Below are 21,976 nucleotides of genomic sequence, written 5' to 3'. Positions count from 1 at the left end.
TGCCAAAGTGCTGTTTTATAGTTATAAATTGTAGAAGTGCCTGGGTGGCTGAGTCAGTTAAGCATCTGACTCTTGATTTCGGCTCAGGTCATGATCTTGCGGTTCATAAGATGGAGCCTTACATCAGGTCCTCTGCTGACAGCATAAGCCTGCTTGGGATTCTCTCCTTCCCATTCTCCCTGCACTTCACCCACTTGTTCTCTTGCTCTCTCTCAAAATAAACAAATAATAAATAAGTAAGTAAATAAATAAATAAATTGAAAACATAATTATAAGTTGTGCATGACTGACAGTGCAAAATAATTTTTGTCCACAGCCATGCAAATGAATTCTCTCTGCTGTAAAGACAATCCTTCTCCCCTGTGGAAAAGCCAGTTTTGGATCCAAGTTCCTGATGTATTTAAAAATTTTTTTTTAATGTTTATTTATTTTTGAGAGAGAGAGACAGAGTCGAGTGGGGGAGAGGAAGAGAGAGGGAGACACAGAATCCAAAGCAGGCTCCAGGCTCTGAGCTGTCAGCACAGAGCCCAACGTGGGGCTCGAACCCACAAACCACGAGATCATGACCTGAGCTGAAGTCGGATGCCTTAACTGACCCAGCCACCCAGGCGCCCCTGATATTCCTGACGTATACAAATGTGTCTGTTCTTTGGATTCTCTTTTGAATTGATTGTAACATCCTCCAGGTTTCTTCATTAATATTGAGTTAAATACAATGTTTAACACATGCTCATTTTATATCTATTAACGTCATAGGTTTATTTTTTGCTGGAAGTGGTCCGCCAGAGTCAACCGCAGAGTTTGTGTTCCATCAGGTCTGGGGTAGGGCCTGAGCACGTGATTTCTAACACGTCCATGGGGCACACTTTGGGAAGTCTGCATTAGGCTTCCTCCAAAGACAACTCTGGGGGGGGGGGGGGGCGTGACAAGGGCTCCATTGCAAGGGGAGGTTCTCCTGGGGTGTCTAAGCCCCTGGGACCCACCGGGCACCTCCCGGACCCCCTGGAGACTCTGCTTTGCAGAGACCAGCAGAGGGGAACCCAGATGAAAGGAAGAGGGATCATGGAGCCAAGGTGCCTGGCCGGTGCCTGCTACACAAGTTGTCCCGGGCTGTGGGCTTTCATCCATGTGCAGTTACCACTTGGGCCCCTAAAAGCTGGCGTGATCTGAGGTGGGCATGTGGCCCCGGAAGGGTGGCTGAGTTAGAGTTGCCTCCCCTGGGTGCCCTTTCTCTTACTGAGCACAGAGCCAGCCTGCATGCAGCCCTGCCTCGAGCAAGGGGCACATCACATCCTGGGCTAGTCTCTAGGACCCGGGACCCTGGGAGAGGCGGGGAGGGGTCGCTGCGGCACCCCATCCTACTACCATCCCCCACCATGACCACCCTCTTTCTGGGATGCAGAGGACAGGGAGACCTGAGACTGTGACCCTAGCTGTGAGCTGTCTTAGGCATGGCTAGACTATCCCCACAGGTTCCAGAAGGCAGGGGTCTTTTTGATTTTTCATGGCCACATTTCAATCTAGCCCTGTCTGGCTCTAAAAATGGGCTTTTTCTGGCACAGAAGAGGCTGTCGACACACAGGGGGCTCCTCTGACTGGAAATATGCCTGCTTTTGACATCTGACCTTGCAGTCTTGATCCTGCTCTGAGACACCCCATAAGCAAGAGTCTTGTGACCCAGGACAAAATACCTAATCTTCTGGGACCTCAATTTTTCTCTCTGTAAAGGGTTACAACAGTAGTGGTGCTGGCTTTCCAGAGTTCTGGTGGGGACTCCTTGTTATTCTCACTAGAAGTGACAGCCCTGGGGTCAGGGTGCTCGTCGCCTGCATGAAGTCAGATGGTGGGGGAGGCAGAATCATGGCCCTCCATGATGTCCCTATGCTAATCCCAGGAACCCGTGAGTACGTTAGGTTTCGTGGTAAATCGGAATTAAGATTGTTTCGGACGGAATTAGGGTTGCTAATCAGCTGACATTCACATAGGTAGCTTACCCTGTATTATCCAGGTGGACCCACTACAGTCACAAGAATCCTTAAGTAAAAGGGAAGCAGAAGAGGAGTCAGAATCATCAACTATGAGAAATTGACCTGCTATGGCTTTGAAGACAGAGGAAGGAGGCCGTGAACCAGGGAATGTGGGCTGCCTCTGGAAGGTGGAGAAAGGCCGGGGACAGATTCTCTCCTAAATACTACAGAAAGGAACACACTGATTTTAGCGCATGTCAGACTTCCAGCTGATGGAACTGCAGGATAATACATCTGTGTTGTTGTTTTTTTTTTAAAATTTTTTAACGTTTTATTTATTTTTGAGACATGGAGAGACAGAGCATGAATGGGGGAGGGTCAGAGAGAGGGAGACACAGAATCTGAAACAGGCTCCAGGCTCCGAGCTGTCAGCATAGAGCCGGACGCGGGGCTCAAACTCACGGACCTCGAGATCATGACCTGAGCCAAAGTCGGCCGCCCAACCGACTGAGCCACCCAGGCGCCCCACATCTGTGTTGTTTTAAACCACCAAGGTTTTGGTAATCTGTCACAGCAGCCTTAGAAAACCGCTACAGAGGGTAACGGTAAAGCCCCTTTGTAAACCAAGCACAGCAATACGTGTGCTGTTGTGGTTCGTAGAAGGAGGCTCGGTATTATGTGTTCACACCTCCCACCTTCAGGAGCAGCAAAACGTTTAAAAATGTTAACGGAAAATGGCGTTTCTGGTTCCAGATGAAACAGAGAATAAACACACGTCTCCCCATGTGGCCTGCTAAGTACACCCTAAGAACATCGGGCATTAAACATAAAACTCAAATGAGAAACCACTAAAAGGGGGAGAGAAGGCAGGGCAGCTAGAGACTCGGGATCTCAGGAGGGGGATGACGTTGAATTCTGCTTTTTCTTTTTGTTACTGTTTTTGCTTTATACGCCTCTAGAACGGGTGTGAGAGAAGCCTAAAACCCGGAGTCGCACATAGGCCAGCGGGCGCGGACCAAAAAAAAGCCTCAAGGAAAGGCTGCTCCCTCCAGCTGAAGGACCAGGAAAGAGGCAGCCTGCAAAACAGAAAACAAACAACTGTTGGGGCACCTGGGTCGGTTAAGCGTTTGACTTCCGGCTCTGGTGGTGTGAGTTCGAGGCCTGCTTGGGGCTCGCTGCTGTCAGCGCAGAGCCCGCTTCGTATCCTCTGTCCCCCTCGCTCTCCGCCCCTCCCCTGCTCATGCTTTCTCTGTCTTCTCTCTCTCAAACAACAACAACAACAACCTCTTCTACTCCAGGCAAACACCACAGGAAAACTGGCTGCCACCAGCCCGTGTGTCCAAATGGGGAGTCTAGAGTCCAGATTTCTATCCTTGCCCCACGGTAACAAGGGGCCCCAACCCCCAGGTTAAGGAAACCCTAGTGAGGAGCCTACACTTCCACCCCGCCCACACCTGTGCCCTTCCCCCCTCCCCCCGCGTCAAGGGAAGCAGAAGGAGGAAACTTCTATCCTTCTCTGTCGGCAGCAGATGGCGCTCGCCTCCTCTCCCCACCCCTCGCACACGGACAGAGGCCGCGTGTGAAACAGAAAATTTCATTAAGATCCAGAGGCTCATAACCCAAAATGGCTGAAATGAAAACCACTCATACCTTGAATGAGAAAAGATAATTAACAGATAGCAGCCCTTCCACAACACAGATTTTGGAAGGATCTGACGAGCACGTTAGAGCAGCTGTTACTACAATGGCAATTATGAACATGCTTGAAACAAACGATCTAAAAATTCTCAGCAAATAAATAGGAAGTCCCACCAAAGACATCGAAGACTTAAAGAAGACCCAAATGGAAACTTTAAAGCTAAAATATTACAGGGTGCCTGGGTGGCTCAGTCAGTTGAGCGTCAGACTTCAGCCCAGGTCATGTTTTTTTTTCTAAAACCTTCGTAAAGTGCACTACAGTGACTAAACCCTAGCTCTTTCTGGATAGCAGTGCTCGGGACAGATATCCCAAGGCATCTGAGGACCAGCTGTTACTGGTGTATTCATTAGTATGGATTGGGTTCTGGGAGTTAAGGGCTGTTTTTTCCCCTCGGGAACCAGCTTGTTCTGTAGAGAAGGAGATTGGCTACGGTTGGCTGGTGGGAGGTGGCCAAATCTGGCAGCACCGGATATTATCAAGTGGACTCGCCTTTGGTTCCTCTGCGCGTTCAGTTTGCTCCTGCTTTTGACCTTGCCGATGTAAGCCTGGAGCCCCTGGAGCCCCTGGAGCCCCTGGAGCCCCTGGAGCCCCTGGAGCCCCTGGAGCCCCTGGAGCCCCTGGAGCCCCTGGAGCCCCTGGAGCCCCTGGAGCCCCTGGAGCCCCTGGAGCTTGTGCTGGTATCCTGGGGCTTTGGCCTCTGGGGGCCCTGGGCATCCTGGAAGGCGAAAGAGACCCCCAGGACCCACAGGTGAGATTCTCTCCTCAAGTGGGGCTTTGGATGTTACTACCCTTGCACTTCTGTTGGTACAGAACCTGTCCCTCAGTCCTTGCTGGGTCCCCGGGACAGCTGCAGTCCCATGTGACTCTGTTGGGTCAGGAGCAGTTTTGAAGATTTTTGCTTGCTTGGTAGGTGGCATGAACCACATTCCGTTCTGAAGGGTTTGGATAGAGGTGTCAAAATGTCTGGTTGACCAGTTGTCCCTTGGTGCTGTCCTGTACATAGCTTCTTGCTCTGAGATGCCAGGTTAAGGGGTCATCTCGTTAACATGGTTGTGGCAAAATTGCTTTGGCGTGGTTTCCGAGTTTGAGCAGGTGTGGGAGCAGGTGGGAGGGTGAGGGCAGGTGGGAGCAGGTGGGAGGGTGAAGCTTTTTAGAGGTGATACAAGTGGCCTGAATGGGCAGTGGGTGTCTAATGCTCACATTTATTATTTGAGTGGGATGGAGGGGGTCCCGAAGTTTATAGGCAAATAATAATAATTACTATAATATACATATAAGTTATATAACCTTAAATATAAAACCTAGATCATCATAAATTATATATCCATATAAAAAAGTAAAAACCATATAAGCAATAAAAAAATAGAAAATTACCCAATCTGAGCTATAGAGAAGAAACAGTTTAAAAAAAAAATAAAACAGAGCCACAGGGAGTGGTAGGATTTAATATTTGTATTACTGAAGCCTCAGAAGGAGATGAGAAGAAAAGTGTGCGGCTGAGAAAGTGTTCAAAAAAATAATGGCTGAAAATGTCCCAAATTTGACAAAAGTTACAAGCCAACAGACTCAAGAAGCTGAACAAATCCCCAACAGGATCAGCCCAAGAAAGCCACACTGAGATACAGAATAAAAATTCTGCAAAGGAAAGACAAAAAATATCTTAGCAATAAGAAAAATGACATCTTACCTGTAAAGGGAAAATAATCCAAATTATGGTAGATTCCTCATAAGAAATTATAAAAGCCAGAGGAAGTGGCACAACATTTTTCAAGAGCTGAAAGAAAAGGTCTGTCAATGCACAATTTTATATTCCATGAAAACGTCCTTGAGGAATGGAGGGCAAATCAAGACCTTCTCAACTGAAGAAAAACTAAAACAGAGGCACCTGGGTGGCTCAGTTGGTTAAGGGTCCGTCTTTGGCTCAGTTCATGATCTCACAGTGAGTTCGAGCCCCCGCATTGGGCACTCTGCTGTCAGCACAGAGCCTGCTTTGGATCCTCTGTCCCCATCTCTCTCTGCCCCTCCCCTGCTGGTTCTTGTTCTCTCTATATATACTTAAACTACATATAAACTTAAAAAAAAAAAAAAGTAAAACTAAAACAGTCATTGCCAGTAGAGCTATTTTGAAAGAATGGCTAAAGGAAACTCTTAACAAAGGAAATGATAAAAGAAGGAATCTTAACCCCTAACATATTATACACAAACATTAAGAAAGATAGAAGACCTAAATGTGACAGCTGAAACTATAAAACTCTTAGAAGAAAACATGGGAGCACATCTTTGTGACCTTGGATTTGGCAGTGCTTCCTTAAATAGAACACCCTAAGCACAAGAACCAAAGAAAAAATGGATAATTTGGATCTCGTAAAAATTTTAAACATTTGTACTTCAAAAAATACCATAAAGTGAAAAGATAGCCCACATAATGGAGAAGGGTTTCTCAAGTCACGCATATGATAAGGGTCTTGCATCTCTAATAAAGAACTCTACCAAGTCAATCAGTTGGGGGAAAAAAAAGTTAAGAATGGGCAGAGTATCTGCATAGATATTTCTCCAAAGAAGATAAAACAATGACCAACAACCAGAGCTAAAGAATGCGCGCACCATTGGTCACCAGAAAAATGCAAAGCCAAGCCACAAGGAGATCTACTCCACACTCACTAGGATGGTTATTATGGAAAAGACGGACAATAACAGGTGTTGGTGAGGATGTGCGGAAATGGGAGCCCTCATAGTGCTGGTGGGAATGTAGAATGGTACTGCTGCTTTGGAAGACCTTTAGGCACGTCCTTAAAGATTTAAACCTCGAGTTACCGTGTGAGCCAGCAGGTTCACACGTAGTCCTGTCCCCAAGAAAAATGAAAGCCTACTTCCAACAGAAATTTGTACGTAAATGTTGCTGGCAGCGTTGCTCGTAATAGCTGAAAAGTGGAAACAACCCGAATGTCCATTAACTGATGAATAGGTAAATCGAATATGGTATATCCACCCGATGGAATATTATTAATATTGCCTGGGAATGTAAAGGAATGAAGTACTGACACGTGCTACAACAGGGATGAACCTAGAAAATATTATGCTAAGCGAAAGAAGCCAGTCAGAAAACATTATATATTTCAAGATTCCATTTATATGAAATCTCCAAAATAGGCAAATCTGCCCAGAGAGAAAGTAGTTTTGTGGTTGCCCACGACGTGGAGGGTGAGAGCTAAAGAGTATGTGGTTTCTTTTTGGGGTGATGAAAATGTTCTAAAACTGATGACTGTGATGGTGGCACACCTCTGCGAATATGTGAAAAATACTGAGTCGTACACTTGAAATGCGTGAATTGGATGTAGGTGAGCCATTACCAAAACACGAAAGAATCTTAGAACCTCAGCAAGAAGGACAGAAAAGGAGTAAATAGGGGCGCCTGGGTGGCGCAGTCGGTTAAGCGTCCGGCTTCAGCCAGGTCACGATCTCGCGGTTGGCGAGTTTGAGCCCCGCGTCGGGCTCTGGGCTGATGGCTCAGAGCCTGGAGCCTGTTTCCGATTCTGTGTCTCCCTCTCTCTCTGCCCCTCCCCCATTCATGCTCTGTCTCTCTCTGTCCCAAAAATAAATAAACGTTGAAAAAAAATTAAAAAAAAAAAAAAAAAAAAAAGAAAGAAAAGGAGTAAATATATAATAGATCTTCTTTTTTTTTCCCTGGACTTTTCTAAATTATGTTTGGTTGAAACAAAAATTACTGCATTTTCTGATGTGGTCCTCGTTGTGGACCAGCTAAGACAATTGTAATGTAAATGGGGAAGGGGAAAAGGGAAGAAAGAGAAATAAGGGAAAATAAGTCTTCCTTGATTTCTCACTGTTTCTATCAGAGCCTCAGACTCCAGAGATTAGAAATTAATATTCAACAGAGGATTTTTTTTTCACTCCCCACCTCCCAAAACATGTTACTTTGCACATATCATTAGGATTAGATCTGCAATCATTTGTTTCCTGATGGCAGAGCTAACTATTTCCATCCAGTAGCCTTTTCTTATCTCTCCAAGAGAAAAAAAAGATTATGTTCTAGGATGGACACCTAGGTTACAACATTATCTTCCTAGGTAACGGCTTTTGAAATTTCAAAAGGAATGAAACCAAGAACACACAGACATTTGTACATTTTAAAAGCTGACCGTTGAGCTTTATTTGGACTCTGGAGGTTTTATTTCAAAGGGTTAGAGTAAGACATTTCCAAGGAGACTCTCTGAAAAAGGGAGAAGGGGGCCTCTTTCTCTTGTACATAAATGGCCTAAGTTCTGTGTTCATCGCTTAAAATATAGACTGTGTCTTTGCATTTGACCTAGCTTTCATTGCATCATTTCAGGGACACAGGAGAAACATGTAAGTAAGGTAAATACAGGTACTAGATGGGATTGAACTGCGTGGGTCCATTTACAGGTGGACTATTACCTTTTTTATTTTTCTTGAGTTGACAGTAAAAGCCACGTGGCATTGATTTACAACTGCCCAGCCCAGTCTCCACAAGAATGAATCTAAGGCAACAAGCACAAAAGTCTTACCTGCTGCCCTCTGAGTATCCAAGCAGGGCTGGCAGGCAGAAGTTGGGGCTAAAGTATAGGAACATATCCAGAGAGCAAGGACAGCTGGTGGCCCCAGCACCCAGGATCCCGGTCCTCTGCCCCCAGCTTTGGGGCTGTGCAGGGATAGCTGGAGGGCCTGGGACCCTCCTGGCCAGGAATAGACTCTTGGTGGTGGGTCTCCCCCTGGTGGGGCCCTGCCCTGTCACCTCCTGGAGGCTGGCATGCTCACATGTGGTCACAGCTGCTGATGGCCATGGGCTGGTGGTACACCCCCAGGCAAATGGGGCAGCTGTACGGTACTTGCAGGCTGCTCTTGCCCTCCGAAGTCCTGCCTGGCAGCTGCTGCTGCTCCTAAGCTGTGGCCACCAGGCTGCTGAACATCCCCATCCCTGCGCCAGGCCCGCAGCTCCTGTCCTGGCTCCCTAAACATCATTTCTTTTCATAAGTATGCATACAGTACTGTAAATCTATTTTCTCTTCCATGTGATTTTCTCAATATTTTCTTTTCTCTAGTATGCTTTATTATAGGAATACATGTAACATACAAAATATGTGTTAATTGACTCTTGATGTTGTCAGTAAAGCTCCAGGTTATTAGTAAGGCTTCCAGTCAGCAGTAGGCTATTAGCAGTTCAGTTTTGGGGGAGTCAAAAGTTTTATGCAGACTTTTCAACTGTACAAGGAGTTGGCACCCCACAAGAGGTTGCATTGTTCAAGGGTCAACTGTAATATGACAACTACTTCTGATACAAAAATCTCATGAGTATATTGAGGACACGTGTGTATTGTCTGTTTTGAGAGACAGAGACAACATGAGTGGGGGGAGGGGCAGAGAGAGAGGAGGAGAGAGAATCCCAAACAGGCTCCATGCTGCCAGTGCAGAGCCTGATGCAGGGTTCCAGCTCACGAACCATGAGATCATGACCTGAGCCGAAATCAAGAGTCAGACACCCAACCAACTGAGCCACCCGGGCACCCCAGTGTCCCACTCTTGATATGAGCTCAGGTCATGATCTCACAGTGAGATCGAGCCCCGTGTCAGGCTCTGTGCTGACAGCTTGGAGCCTGCTTGGGATTCTCTCCCTCCCTTGCTCATGTTCTCTCTCTCAAAATAAATAAATAAGCTTTAAAAAAAAAAGTAAAAGAAAATAAAAACTATAAGGAAAATCCAAATGGAAGTCTAAAATCTATAGGAAGGACTTCTGATTTCCAGTTCCACATGTATGGAGTTTGGAAGTCACTACTCCATTCTAACAACAAGTAAAAAGCCGAACAGACTAAAAAACCTACAACTCTTCTTGGATCCATAAGAAAGGGGAGGACATAGAGCAAACTACTGCCCTGAGATTGGAAAGTCAAACAGGCAAATAGAGTGACAGCTCACCAGAGGAGCAGAGACTCATGATTAGAAACCAGTGCCAGGTGCCAGCTCAAAAAATCTGAGCTGTAATTGCTAGAGGCTCAGTGTGGACAAGTCTGAGAGAAAAACTCAAAGGGGGACCCAGTTATAGGAGAGCCTCCACAAGATAGTGAGATTTACCTCCAGGAGCTTGACCAGATTCTCACAATTAAATATCAAGGAAAAAACACCACCACAGGGCATCAGGAATGGGGTAGGGAAAAGGAACAATTTTGAAATATGCCAGAGCACTCTGTTCTTCTTAACAGGGCATATCCTCAGGGTAAATTAGCAAGCTACTTTATAGATCTCAATAGACTGACCCTAAAGTTTGTATGGAGAGGCAAAGGACCAAAAATAGTCAACACAGTATTGAAGAAAGACAATATTGGAAGACTGATGGTATCTGACTTGAAGACTTAATAAAACTACAGAAATAAAGACAGTGTGGTATTGGTGAAAAGATAGACATCTGTAGATCAATAGAACAGAATCAAAAGGTCCCCAAAAGACCCCCACAAATATAGTCTTGACAAAGGAGCAAAGGCAATACAGTGGTGCAAAGATAGTCTCTTTAACAAATGATGCTGGAACAACACCTCTCCATACCAAAAAAAAGAAAAAAAAAAAAAGAGCCTTATACCCCCTCACAAAAATTAACTCAAAATGGATGATAGATCTAAATGTAAAATGCAAAACTGTAAATCCTAGACAACTACATAAGAGAACACCTATATGACCTTGGGTATAGTGCTGCTTTTTTAGATAGAACAACAAAGGCTTTGGGGCACCTGGTTGGCTCAGTTGAGTGTCCGACTCTTGATTTCAGCTCAGGTCATGATCCTGGGTTCATGGGATAGAGCTCTGCACTGGGCTCTGTGCTGAGAGTGGAGCCTGCTTAAAATTCTTTCTCTCACTCTCCCCTACTCAATCTCTCTTTCTTCCTGTCACATAAATAAGTAAATAAATAAATGAATAGAATAAAAACAAAGGCTCAATCCATGAAAGAAATAACTGATATGCTGAACTTTATTAAAGTTAAAAAGCTTCTGCTTTGTAAAAGACTATTGAGAGAATGAGAGGACAAGACCAGACTGGGAGAAAATATTTGCAAAAGACATACCTGATGAAGGACTGTTACCCAAAATATACAAAGAACTCTTAAAACTCAACAATAAAAAACAACCAATTAAAAAAATGGACCAAAGACTTTGACACCTCACCAAAGAAGATAAACAGATGGCAAATAAACATATGAAAACATGTTGCACATCATATGTCATCATGGAAATGCAAGTTAAAATGAGATACCACTACATACCTATTAGAATGGCCAAAATTTGGAACACCAGCAACACCAAATGCTGACAAGAATTTGGAACAACAGGAGTTCTCATATATTGCTGGTGGGGATGCAAAATGGTATCCTTACTTTGGAAGACAGTTGGCAATTTCTTACAAAATTAAACCTCCTTTTACACAGAATACAGTAATTGTACTCCTTGGTGTTCACCCAAAAATGTAGAAAACTTATGTCCACACAAAAGCCCACACATGAAAGTTTATAGAAGACTTATTTGAAACACCTAGACTTAGAAGCAACTAAGCAACTAAGACATCCATTTATTGTTTTTTTTTCCTAAGATGTCCATTTGAATGGATACATAAACTGTGGTACACACAGACAATGGAATATTATTTAGCATTAAAAATAAATGCATTATCAAGCTATGAAAAGACACGGGGTAACCTTAAATGTATATTACTAAGTGGGAAAAAAAGCCAATATGAAAAACCTACATATGACCTGATTTCAACTATATGACTTTCTGGAAAATAAAAACTATAGAGATAATAAAAAGATTAGTAGTTGCCAGGAGTTAGAGGTGGGATAAATAGGCAGAGCACAGAGGATTTTTAGGACAATAAAAATACTCTGTATGATATTATGATGGATATATGTCATTATACATATCTCCAAGCCGATAGAATGTACAAGACCAAGAGTGAACCCTAAGGTAGCCTATGGACATTGAGTGATTATAGTTTGGCAATGTAGTTTCATCCTTGGTAACAAATGTACCACTTTGGTGAATGATGTTAATAATGGGGGAGGCTATGCATGTGTGGGTGTGGAAAGTATACGGGAAATCTCTGTACTTTATATATATGTTTTGTGAACCTAAAGTTGCTCTAAAGTCTTATCCTAAAGCAATAAAATAATAAATAATATCCACAGGAAAGTAAGAAAATGAGAACTAAGAAGTTAAAAGCAAAACGAACATTTAAAGAAGTGGTAGACTTGATCCTCACATCAATAATCACATTAAATGTAAGTGGTCTAAATATACCAATTAAAAGATTGGCAAGCTGAATTTTAAAATGTCTCAACTGTACACTATCTATAAGAAACTCACTTCTAATATGACAATTTAGGTAGGTTGAAAATTAAAAGATGGGGAAAGACATATGCAAAAACCAAAGCAGGTGTGGTTATATTCTCAGACAAGACTTCAGGGCAAAGAAAATGAAAAGAGATGGAAAGGAACATTACTAATGATAAAAAGGTCAATCCCTTAAGAAGATATAGCAATCTTACATGTGTATGGATGCTCTAAACACCAGCACTGCAAAATCTGAAGGAAAGACTGATAGAACTGAAAGGAGAAATAGATCCACAAATAAATTTGGAAACTTCAACATCCCTTTCTCAACACTGATAGAACAATTAGAAAATTAACAAGGAGGGGCGCCTGGGTGGCGCAGTCGGTTAAGCGTCCGACTTCAGCCAGGTCACGATCTCGCGGTCCGTGAGTTCGAGCTCCGCGTCAGGCTCTGGGCTGATGGCTCAGAGCCTGGAGCCTGCTTCCAATTCTGTGTCTCCCTCTCTCTCTGCCCCTCCCCCGTTCATGCTCTGTCTCTCTCTGTCCCAAAAATAAATAAACGTTGAAAAAAAAAAAAATTAAAAAAAAAAAGAAAATTAACAAGGATATAGAAGAATTCATCATCCTAATTCTCAACCAATGGAATCTAATTGAATTTACAAAACATTCTACCCAACAAGAGCAGATTACATGTTTTTTTTCAAGTGCCCATGGAACATTTACCAAATGTCATGAAGTAAATCTCAACAAATTTTTAAAAATGTAAATAATACAGATGGTGTTCTTTAACTATAATTAACTCAAATTAGAAATAAATAGAAAAAAAGAGGACAATTTCTAAACACTTGGAAACTGAACAACACTCTTCTAAATAATACACATGTCAAAGAGGAAGTCTCAAGGGCAATTAAAAAGATGAACATGAATGTTAACTGAATGAACTGAATGACAGTGAAAATACAACATATCAAAATGTGAGATACAGCTGAGGAAGTGCTTAGAGGGAGATTTATAGCACTAAATACTTTCATAACAAAGAAACAATGTTTTAAACCAAAAGCACAAGCTCCCATCTTGAAAAACTGGATCAAAATAAGCAGAAAGCAAGCAGAATAAAGGAAATAATCAAAATCAGGGCAGAAATCTAAGGAATTCAAAGCAGAAAAATAATAGAAAATAATCAACGAAACCAAAAGAGATTCTTTGAAAAGATCAATAATATTGACAAACTTCTAGCAGGACTGACAAATTTTTAAAATGGAGAAGAGAAATGATCGGTATCAGGAGTGAAACGGGGGATATCACGACAGACCCTGCACAAGGATAATAAAGGAGTACTACACACGACTCAATGCACAATAATTCAACATCTTAGATGAAGTGAACCAATTCCTTGAAAAGTACAAACTATCAAATTCATCTAATCTAAAATAATTTAGCCCTATAACCTTCGAGATACTGAAGCTGCAGTTTAAAATCCTGTAAAAGAAATTTCCAGGTCAAATGGCTTAGCTGGAGAATTCTAAACATCCGAAGACTTCTAAATTGTATAAATCTCTTCTAGGGAACACTTCAGAATTAACCTATCGGACTGCACAGTGATAGCACAAAAAAGAATCCCTCATAAATATAGATGCACTATAAAAGAATTATATACCAAATGGGTTTATTCCAGGGATGCAATGGTATTTCATTATTTGAAAATAAATCAATGTAATCCACCACTGCATTGGTTTCTTATTATTGCTGTTACAAATGAACACAAACTAGTAGCTTAAAAACACAAGTATGATAATACAATGCTGGAGATCAGAAGTCCAAGATGAGTTTCATTGGCCTAAAATCAAGATAATAAAAAAAAATTTTAAGGTAATTGAAGTAGGGCTATGTTCCTTCCTGGAGATTTTAGGAAATAATCCGTGTTTTCACACTGTCTAACTTCTAGGGACTTCTTGCATTCCTTGGATCATGGCCCCCTTCCATCTTCAAAGTCAGCAATGGCCAGTTGAGTCTTTGTTATATCACACATGACTCTGGCACTGACTCTTCTGCCTCCCTTTTTAACATTTAGGGACACTTGTGATTGCACTGGGACCACTCAGATAATCCAGGATAACTTCCCCATCTCCAAGTCAGTTGATTAGCAACCTTATTTCCATCTGCAAACTTGATTCTCCTTTGCCAAGTAACCTAACATAATCACAAATTCCGAGGTTTAGGACATGGCCATCTTTGGGGGCCATTATGCTGCCTACAACAATTAGTCCTCTGGTTGCCTGCTACTTGGCCCTGTCTTGAGCCCTTTCCCTTCTCCTAGCTATTGCTTGAGCACATTGCTGTCTAATCTTCCAGCTTTCTAACCTTGTCCCTATGCCAGAGCCTTGCCCTCGCTGCTCCCTGACCTGGAAAACAGACCAATTGCCCCACAGCTTACTCTTTTTTACCTTTCAGGCTGTGGTCAAATAGTCCTTCCTCTGGTAGGCTGACCTGAGACAGAATGGCTCCCTCCCCTCTGTTATTTCATTAGCTGCATGAGTTTTCTTCAAGGCGCATTGTTTGTTTTGTTTCGCGGTCTCTCCACTCCTCCTCCTCCTGTCAGCTATGTGGGGACAGGAAGTTTGGCATTCTGAGTCCTTAATGGAGTGGATGTGGAGGAGGCTCTTAATGTATATTTGGTGAATTAATGAACGAGTAAATGACAATCATCTGCAAATAATGAGAACAAATTGTTGTTCTTGATGATATTTTTTTTGCCTCCTTTCTGTTTCATGTCCTGATGCATTGCCCAGAGCTTCCGGAACACTAGTATAGTGCTAATGGTGATAACAGGCATCCTTGTTTTGTTCGATTTAAATAACAGAGTCTCTAGAATTTTATCATCAAATATAATATTGGCTTTTGGTTTAGAATAACATAAGTTAAAGTACAAGAGTACTTTGTTTTTTTAAGGCCATTTTTTAATGTTTACTTATTTATTTTGAGAGGGAGAGAGCACACTAGCAGGGGAGGGGCAGAGAGAGAGGGACCCAGAAAGAGGGACAGACAATCCCAAGCAGGCTCCATACTCAGTGCAGAGCACAGGACTTGATCTCATGACTTGAGCCAAAATCAAGAGTTGGACGCTTAACCTACTGAGCCACCCAGGCACCCCAGTACAAGAGTACTTTAAAAATAACATGTTAGGGGCGCCTGGGTGGCGCAGTCGGTTAGGCGTCCGACTTCAGCCAGGTCACGATCTCGCGGTCCGTGAGTTCGAGCCCCGCATCGGGCTCTGGGCTGATGGCTCAGAGCCTGGAGCCTGTTTCCGATTCTGTGTCTCCCTCTCTCTCTGCCCCTCCCCCGTTCATGCTCTGTCTCTCTCTGTCCCAAAAATAAATAAACGTTGAAAAAAAAAATTAAAAAAAAAAAAACATGTTAAACACATGTTTTTGCAACAAGTCTTACTAGTAGTGTTTTAGCAAACATTTACTGATAGAATTTATGCATAGATATTTTGTTAGACCTTAGTTACATTTTGAGACAATCCCAACTTGTTGAAGTAATTGTCCTTTTAATCTAATGTTGAATTCTCTTTGTTAATGTTGTGTGTAGGAGTGTTGAGCCTGCAATCATGAGAAAGATTGACTGAGACTTTTCTCTCTTTCAGTTCTCTGTTTCAAGTCCTCTTTTTATCCCTAAAGCGGCCCGTGAAACAGTCTCCCCTGGAAGGTTGCACACTGAGGGGCGGGCTGAGCTGAGTAAAAATGGGAGTGCGGAAGAGTAAACACTAACAGGTTTCTTTACACTTTTTGCAGTTGTATGTGTTTCTTGGCTGGAGTTGAATCAAGCCATGCGTTGGTTAAGGAGGACCAGATTGGCACTTTTCTGAACGGGATCCTCTGTGGGCTGTCCAGCTGCAGGGGATCCTTGGTCTGGTCTGGCACACAGCCAGGTGCAGCTGCTCCCACCACTGGCCCCTGTCCCAGCAGAAGCAAATGCTAACCGAGGAAGGGAAAGGTCATTTGTTAATGCTGGCAAGATGTTATAACTCCCCAGTGAGGAAGCCATTTTATGTATGTATGTATGTATGTATGCATGCATGCATGCATGCATGCATGCATTTAGTGGGGGAAGGGGCAGAAAGAGGGAACTGAGGATCTGAAGCGGGCTCTGCACTGACAACAGGGTGCCTGATGTGTGGCTTGAACTCTGGAACCCAACCCTGAGATCGTGACCTGAGCGGAAGTGGGAAGTTGGACACTTAACCGACTGAGCCACTTAACCGGGTGCCCTGAGGAAGGCATTTTAGAGATGACCAGACTGAGGCACAGACAAGTCACTTGCTAAAGATCCCCCGACTGATACATGGCCCACCTGGGGTTTGAACCAGTGACTGACTTGAAGCCTGTGCTCTTTCCATAGTGCCTGTGTCTCCTTTCACGGTCGGCACCCTTACTTTGGCCATTCAAATGCCATAGTTAGGAGCAATGTCCCTCTCCTGTCCTCCCACAGGACAGGGAGTGCAATGTCTCCTGCTGTCCTGAAAAGTGACAAAGGCCCAAAGCTGAAGACAGAAGGCGAAGAGTCTCCCCCGCCTTTGAGGCAGGGGCTGAGGTGGGCCAGCCCCTCCACACAGGCTTATAGGGAAGCAGTAGTTTCTGACCCAGCCCGTTCTGCCTTCAGACCTGTCCCATGTTCAGCTCCCGAGCCTGCGTCTGAACACTGAGCTGGGGAGGAGCGGCAGCCAGTCCTTCTGAAGAAACTCGTCCCTTCCTGGGTGTGTCCCCACTCAGCAGAGCGGGGTGCCTGCCTGGAGGGAGCCTGGCATTGGCACCGCACACGCTGCCCATATGATCAGTCAGCAGGCTTGCTGGGGTTCCCTCTGCCACCTAAACAGCAGAGAGAGAATGTCCGGTGACAGCTGCCTGGGGAGGGGGCCCTAGTTCCTAAAAGTCAAGAAGCAAGATGGCAAAGGCCTGCCCGCCTAGGAGTTGGTCTCAGAGAGCAGTTCCCCCCCCACACTAGAGGGGACTTGGGGAAGAACTAGGGCACAGTGGACTGGAAGATCCCCCCCCCCCCCCCCCGTCTCTACCAAACACACTCTGGGAAGGAAGAGAAGAGAAAGGAGAACTCAGCTCAAGATGGGATATCAGAATGAAACAAATGAAGGTGGCTAGAAAGCTGTGAAACTGGGCCAAGGCATTCTTAAGGGAACTGCTCCCAAATGAGGGAGACCTCCAAAAGATGGCGGGGGGACAGTTACAGGGACAAGCGGAACCATTTCAGGTTAAGGCTTCACAATAACTGGGTTCCACACTGTTGGTTGACTGACACCCCGCCCCCACCTGAGTGGAGGAAATGGAAATCCTGGAGTCAACAGGCATTTGGGGAAATAGACCCTCAACCACTTATCTTCACACGCGCTTTGGTTTGCTGTGAAACCTTTAGCTCAAACCGACAGCATTTCAGACAGGCCTTCAGAAATGGTTGGGTCGTCTGCTTGGCAGCTCCCCTGGCCTTTGTAGCTAGACCAACGCCTCCTAATGGGCTAGGGCTCTTCCCTTCTTGGTGAGCCTTTGCTCTTGGTGAGTTTTGATAGCAGATTCAATCTTCTTGCTCATCACTAGTTTGTTCGGATTTTCTGTTACCTCATGACTCAGTCTTGGCAGAAGAATGTTTCTAGGATTTTATCCATTCTAGGTTATTCAATTTGTTGGCGGATAACTGTCCCTAGTATTTTTCTATAATGCCTTTTATTTCTGTGGTATTGGTGATAAATTCTTCTCTTTTATTTATGATTTTAGTTTTGAATCTTTTTAAAAAATTAATCTAGACAAGGGTCTGTCAATTATATTGCTCTTTGAAAAATCTTAGTTTCAAGGGACGCCTCGGTGGCTCAGTCGGTTATGCATCCTACTTTGGCTCAAGTCATGCATGGTCTCAAGGTTCGTGAGTTCGAGCCCCGCATTGGGCTCTGTGCTGACAGCTTGGAACCTGGAGCCTGCTTCAGGTTCTTTGTCTTGCTCTCTCTCTCTCTCTCTCTCTCTGCCCCTCCCCCACTCACACTTTGTTTCTCTCTCAAAAATAAGCATTAAAAAAAATTGTTTTCAGTCACTTAGTTTCAGGGCACCTGGGTGGTTCAGTCAGTCAAGCATCTGACTTCAGCTCAGGTCATGATATCCTGGTTTGTGAGTTCAAGCCCCGCATCAGGCTCTGTGCTGACAGCTCAGAGCCTGGAGCCTGCTTCAGATTCTGCGTCTCCCTCTCTCCCTGCCCTCCCCTGCTTGCACTCTGTCTGTCTGTCTCTCTCTCTCAAAAATAAATATTAAAAAAAAAATCTCTTAGTTTCATTGATTTTTTTTAAGTGTTTTTCTCTTTATTTAGTTTATCTCTGCTCTAATTTTTATTTCCTTCCTTCCATGTTTGGGTTCTTCTTTTTCTAGTTTCTTGAGGTATTACCTTACGTTAATTTGAGATCTTTCTGCTTTTTTATAGTCCTCATTTACAGTGATATGCTTCCCTATTAGCACTACTTTCACTATATCCCATATGTTTTGGTATATTGTGTTTTATTTTTCATTTGTCTCAAGGTATTCTCTATTTTTTTTTGTTAATTATTTGATGCACTGATTGTTTAAGAGCGTATCATTTAATTTTCACATATTTCTGGATTTTCTGGTTTTGTGCTATAGATTTCTAGTTTCATTCCATTGTGATAGGCAAAGGTAACTTCATATCTTGTTTTCTGACCTAACGTGTGGTCTATCATGGAGAACGTACCATGTGTACTTGAGAAGAATGCACATTCTGCTCGTGTTGGGTGGAGTGTTCTATATCTTTGGTAGGTCCAATTGTTCTATAGTGTTATTCAATTCTTCCATTTGCCTATTGATCTTCTGTCTGGTTGTTCTATGCATTGTTGGAAGAGTGGAATTGAAGTCTTTAACTAGTGCTGTGTTGATGTGTATTTCTCTCTCCTATTCCTTTTTTAAAAATTCTAGTATAGGGGGGCCTGGATGGCTCATTTGGTTAAGGGTCTGTCCTCAGCTCAGGTCATGATCTCTTGGTTTGTGAGTTTGAGCCCCGCATCAGGCTCTGTGCTGACAGTGCAGGGCCTCCTTGGGATTCTCTCTCTCTCTCTCTCTCTCTCTGTCTCTCTCTCTCTCTGCCCCTACCATGTCTCTCTCTCTAAAAATAAATAAACTTAAAAAAATAAAATAAAAATTCCAGTGTAATTAATGTACAGTGTTATATTAGTTTCAGGAGTACAATATAGTGACTTAATAATTCTATCCATAACTCAGTGCTCATCACAAGTGTACTCTTAATTATCTCCACCTGTTTCACACATTTCCCCACCACCTCCCTTCTGGAAACTACCAGTGTGTTCTCTATATTTAAGTTTTTTTTTTTTCTGATTTAGTTTATTTCTTAAATTCCACATATGAGTGAAATCATATGGTTTTTGTCCTTCTCTGGCTTATTTCACTTGACATTATACCCTCTAGATCCATCCGTGTTGTGGCAAATGGCAAGATTTCATTTTTTTTTATGCTGAGTAATGTTCCATGTATGTATGTGTATTTGTATGCATGCATGTATATATACATATACGCCACATCTTTACCCATTCATCTATTGATAGGCACTTGGGCTGCTTCCATATCTTGGTTATTGTAAACATAGGGGTGCATAGATCTTTTCAAATTAGTGTTCTCATATTGTTTGGGTAAATACTTAGTAGTGGAATTACTGGATCATATGGTAATTCTATTTTTAATTTTTGAGGAACTGCCATACTGTTTTCCACAGTGGCTATATCAGTTTGCATTACTACTACAGTGTAAGAGGGTTCCTTTTTCTCTACATCCTTGCCAACCCTTGTTGTTTCTTGTGTTTTTGATTTTTAGCCTTTATGGCATGTGTGTGGTGATATCTCATTGTAGTTTTGATTCGCATTTCCCTGATGATGAGTGATATTGAATATCTTTTCATGTCTGTTGGCCATTTGTATGTCTTCTTTGGAGAAATGTCTGTTCGTGTCTTCTGCCCATTTTTAAACTGTTTTTTTTTTCCAGTTTTGAGTTGTATACATTCTTTATATATTTTGCATACTAACCCCTTATCAGATATATCATTTGCAAATATTTTCTCCATTCAGTAGGTTGTCTTTTGTTTTGCTGTTTCCTTTGTTTACAAAATCTTTTTATTTTGATGTGGTTCCAGTGGTTTATTTTTGGTCTTGTTTCTCTTGCCTCAGGAGACATATCTAGAAAAATGTTGCTACTTGTTTTGAATAATAGTAATTCATGATAGCCGCACTTAGTTTTGTGGAGAAAAGCTTTATTAATTATAAGGGAAAGGGAATATAAGGAATTAAACAATTATAGTTAACATAAAGAGGGAAAGAGTGTAGAGAACAAAGAAGTCTTAATACATCAAATTGGGTACTCACAGCATCCAGCCTCCTGCCTGGGGAAGCCTCATGGTGAGCAGTGGGTTTGAGTCCCAGTTGAGGGTCCTGGGAAGAGCATCCTCCCCTCAGGTGAGACACTTCCAACTCAGTATTTCCACCAGCGCCATACACACACACACACACACACACACATACATACATTACCCATGTATGATTTATGGTTGTTCATTAAGTTTGCCTAACTGCAGTGCTGAGCAAGCTGTTTTTTCTCTGTTTCTCATATGGTATCACACAGTGTTAGGAGCCTGGGAACCTGCATATTTCTCTTCCCTCTCCAATCCAGTCCATGGAGCCAGACTGGTCTGACTCAAGGTGGTGAGGCAGAGTAATCCCTCTTAGTGTCAGGACAGAAGGGCCAGTTCTGACCCTGAGTCCAGAAATGGAATACAAGCCAAATAAACCCATGTATGTGCAGCTCTGGGCAGAAATGTTTGACAAGTCACAAACAACTTCTATATAGAACACTGCAGCCAATGTCAGAGAAATTTCTGCCTGTGTTCTCTTCTAGGATTTATCTATATTCTCTTCTAGGATTTTTATGGTTTCAGGTCTCACAATTAGGAATTTAATACATTTTGAGTTTACTTTTGTGTATGTATAAAGGAGTGGTCCAGTTTCATTCTTTTGCATGTAGTTGTCCAGTTTTCCCAGCACCATTTGTTGAAGACTGTCTTTTTTCCATTGTATATTCTTGCCTCTTTTGTCATAGGTTAATTGACCACATAATTGTGGGTTTATTATTGGGCTCTCTATTCTGTTTCATTAACCTATGTGTCTGTTTTTATGCTAGTACCATATTGTTTTGATCACTACAGCTTTGTAGTATATCTTGAAATCACTGATTATGATACCTCCAGCTTTGTTCTTTCTGAAGATTGCTTTGGCTATTTGGAGTTTTTTGTGGTTCCACACAAATTTTAGGATTATTTGTTCTAGTTCTGTGAAAAATGCTGTTGGTATTTTGATAGAGATTGCATTAAATCTGTAGATTTCTTTGGGTAGAATGGACATTTTCACAATTTTTGTTCTTCCAATCCATGAGCAATGGAAATATCTTTCCATTTGTTTGTGTCATCTTCAATTTCTTTCATCAATGTCTTACAGTTTTCAGAATACAGGTTTTTCACCCCCTTGGTTAAGTTTATTCCTAGATATTTTATTATTTTTAGTGCAATTATAAATGAGGTTGTTTTCTTAATTTCTCTTTCTGCTACTTTATTATTAGTGTATATAAATGCAACAGATTTCCGTATATTAATTTTGTATCCTGTGACTTTACTGAATTTATCAGTTCTAGTAGTTTTTGTGTAGTCTTTAGGGTTTTCTATATATAGTATCATGTCATCTGCAAGTAGTGAACATTTTGTGTCTTCCTTACCAACTTAAGTGTCTTTTATTTCTTTTTGTTGTCTGATTGCTATAGCTGGGATTTCCAGTGGTCTGTTGAATAAAAGTAGTGATAATGGACATCCTTGTCTCATTCTTGATCTTAGGGGAAAAGCTCTCC

The 21,976-nt window shown here is 42.6% G+C and overlaps 1 long non-coding RNA gene across 1 annotated transcript in view; it reads left to right on the top strand.

Moving 5' to 3' along the window:
• Positions 1 to 4,295: 4,295 nt before the first annotated feature.
• The window catches only part of LOC122470705, a 39,380-nt gene continuing 21,699 nt past the window's right edge, over positions 4,296 to 21,976 (top strand). Inside the window, exon 1 of the long non-coding RNA XR_006293977.1 lies at positions 4,296 to 4,414. This is a non-coding gene — a long non-coding RNA (uncharacterized LOC122470705). The remainder of the gene's footprint in view (positions 4,415 to 21,976) is intronic.

This window comes from Prionailurus bengalensis, chromosome D3 (assembly GCF_016509475.1).
Source record: "Prionailurus bengalensis isolate Pbe53 chromosome D3, Fcat_Pben_1.1_paternal_pri, whole genome shotgun sequence".
In the NCBI taxonomy this organism is placed as follows: domain Eukaryota; kingdom Metazoa; phylum Chordata; class Mammalia; order Carnivora; family Felidae; genus Prionailurus; species Prionailurus bengalensis.
This window is presented reverse-complemented; position numbering and strand designations above follow the sequence as displayed.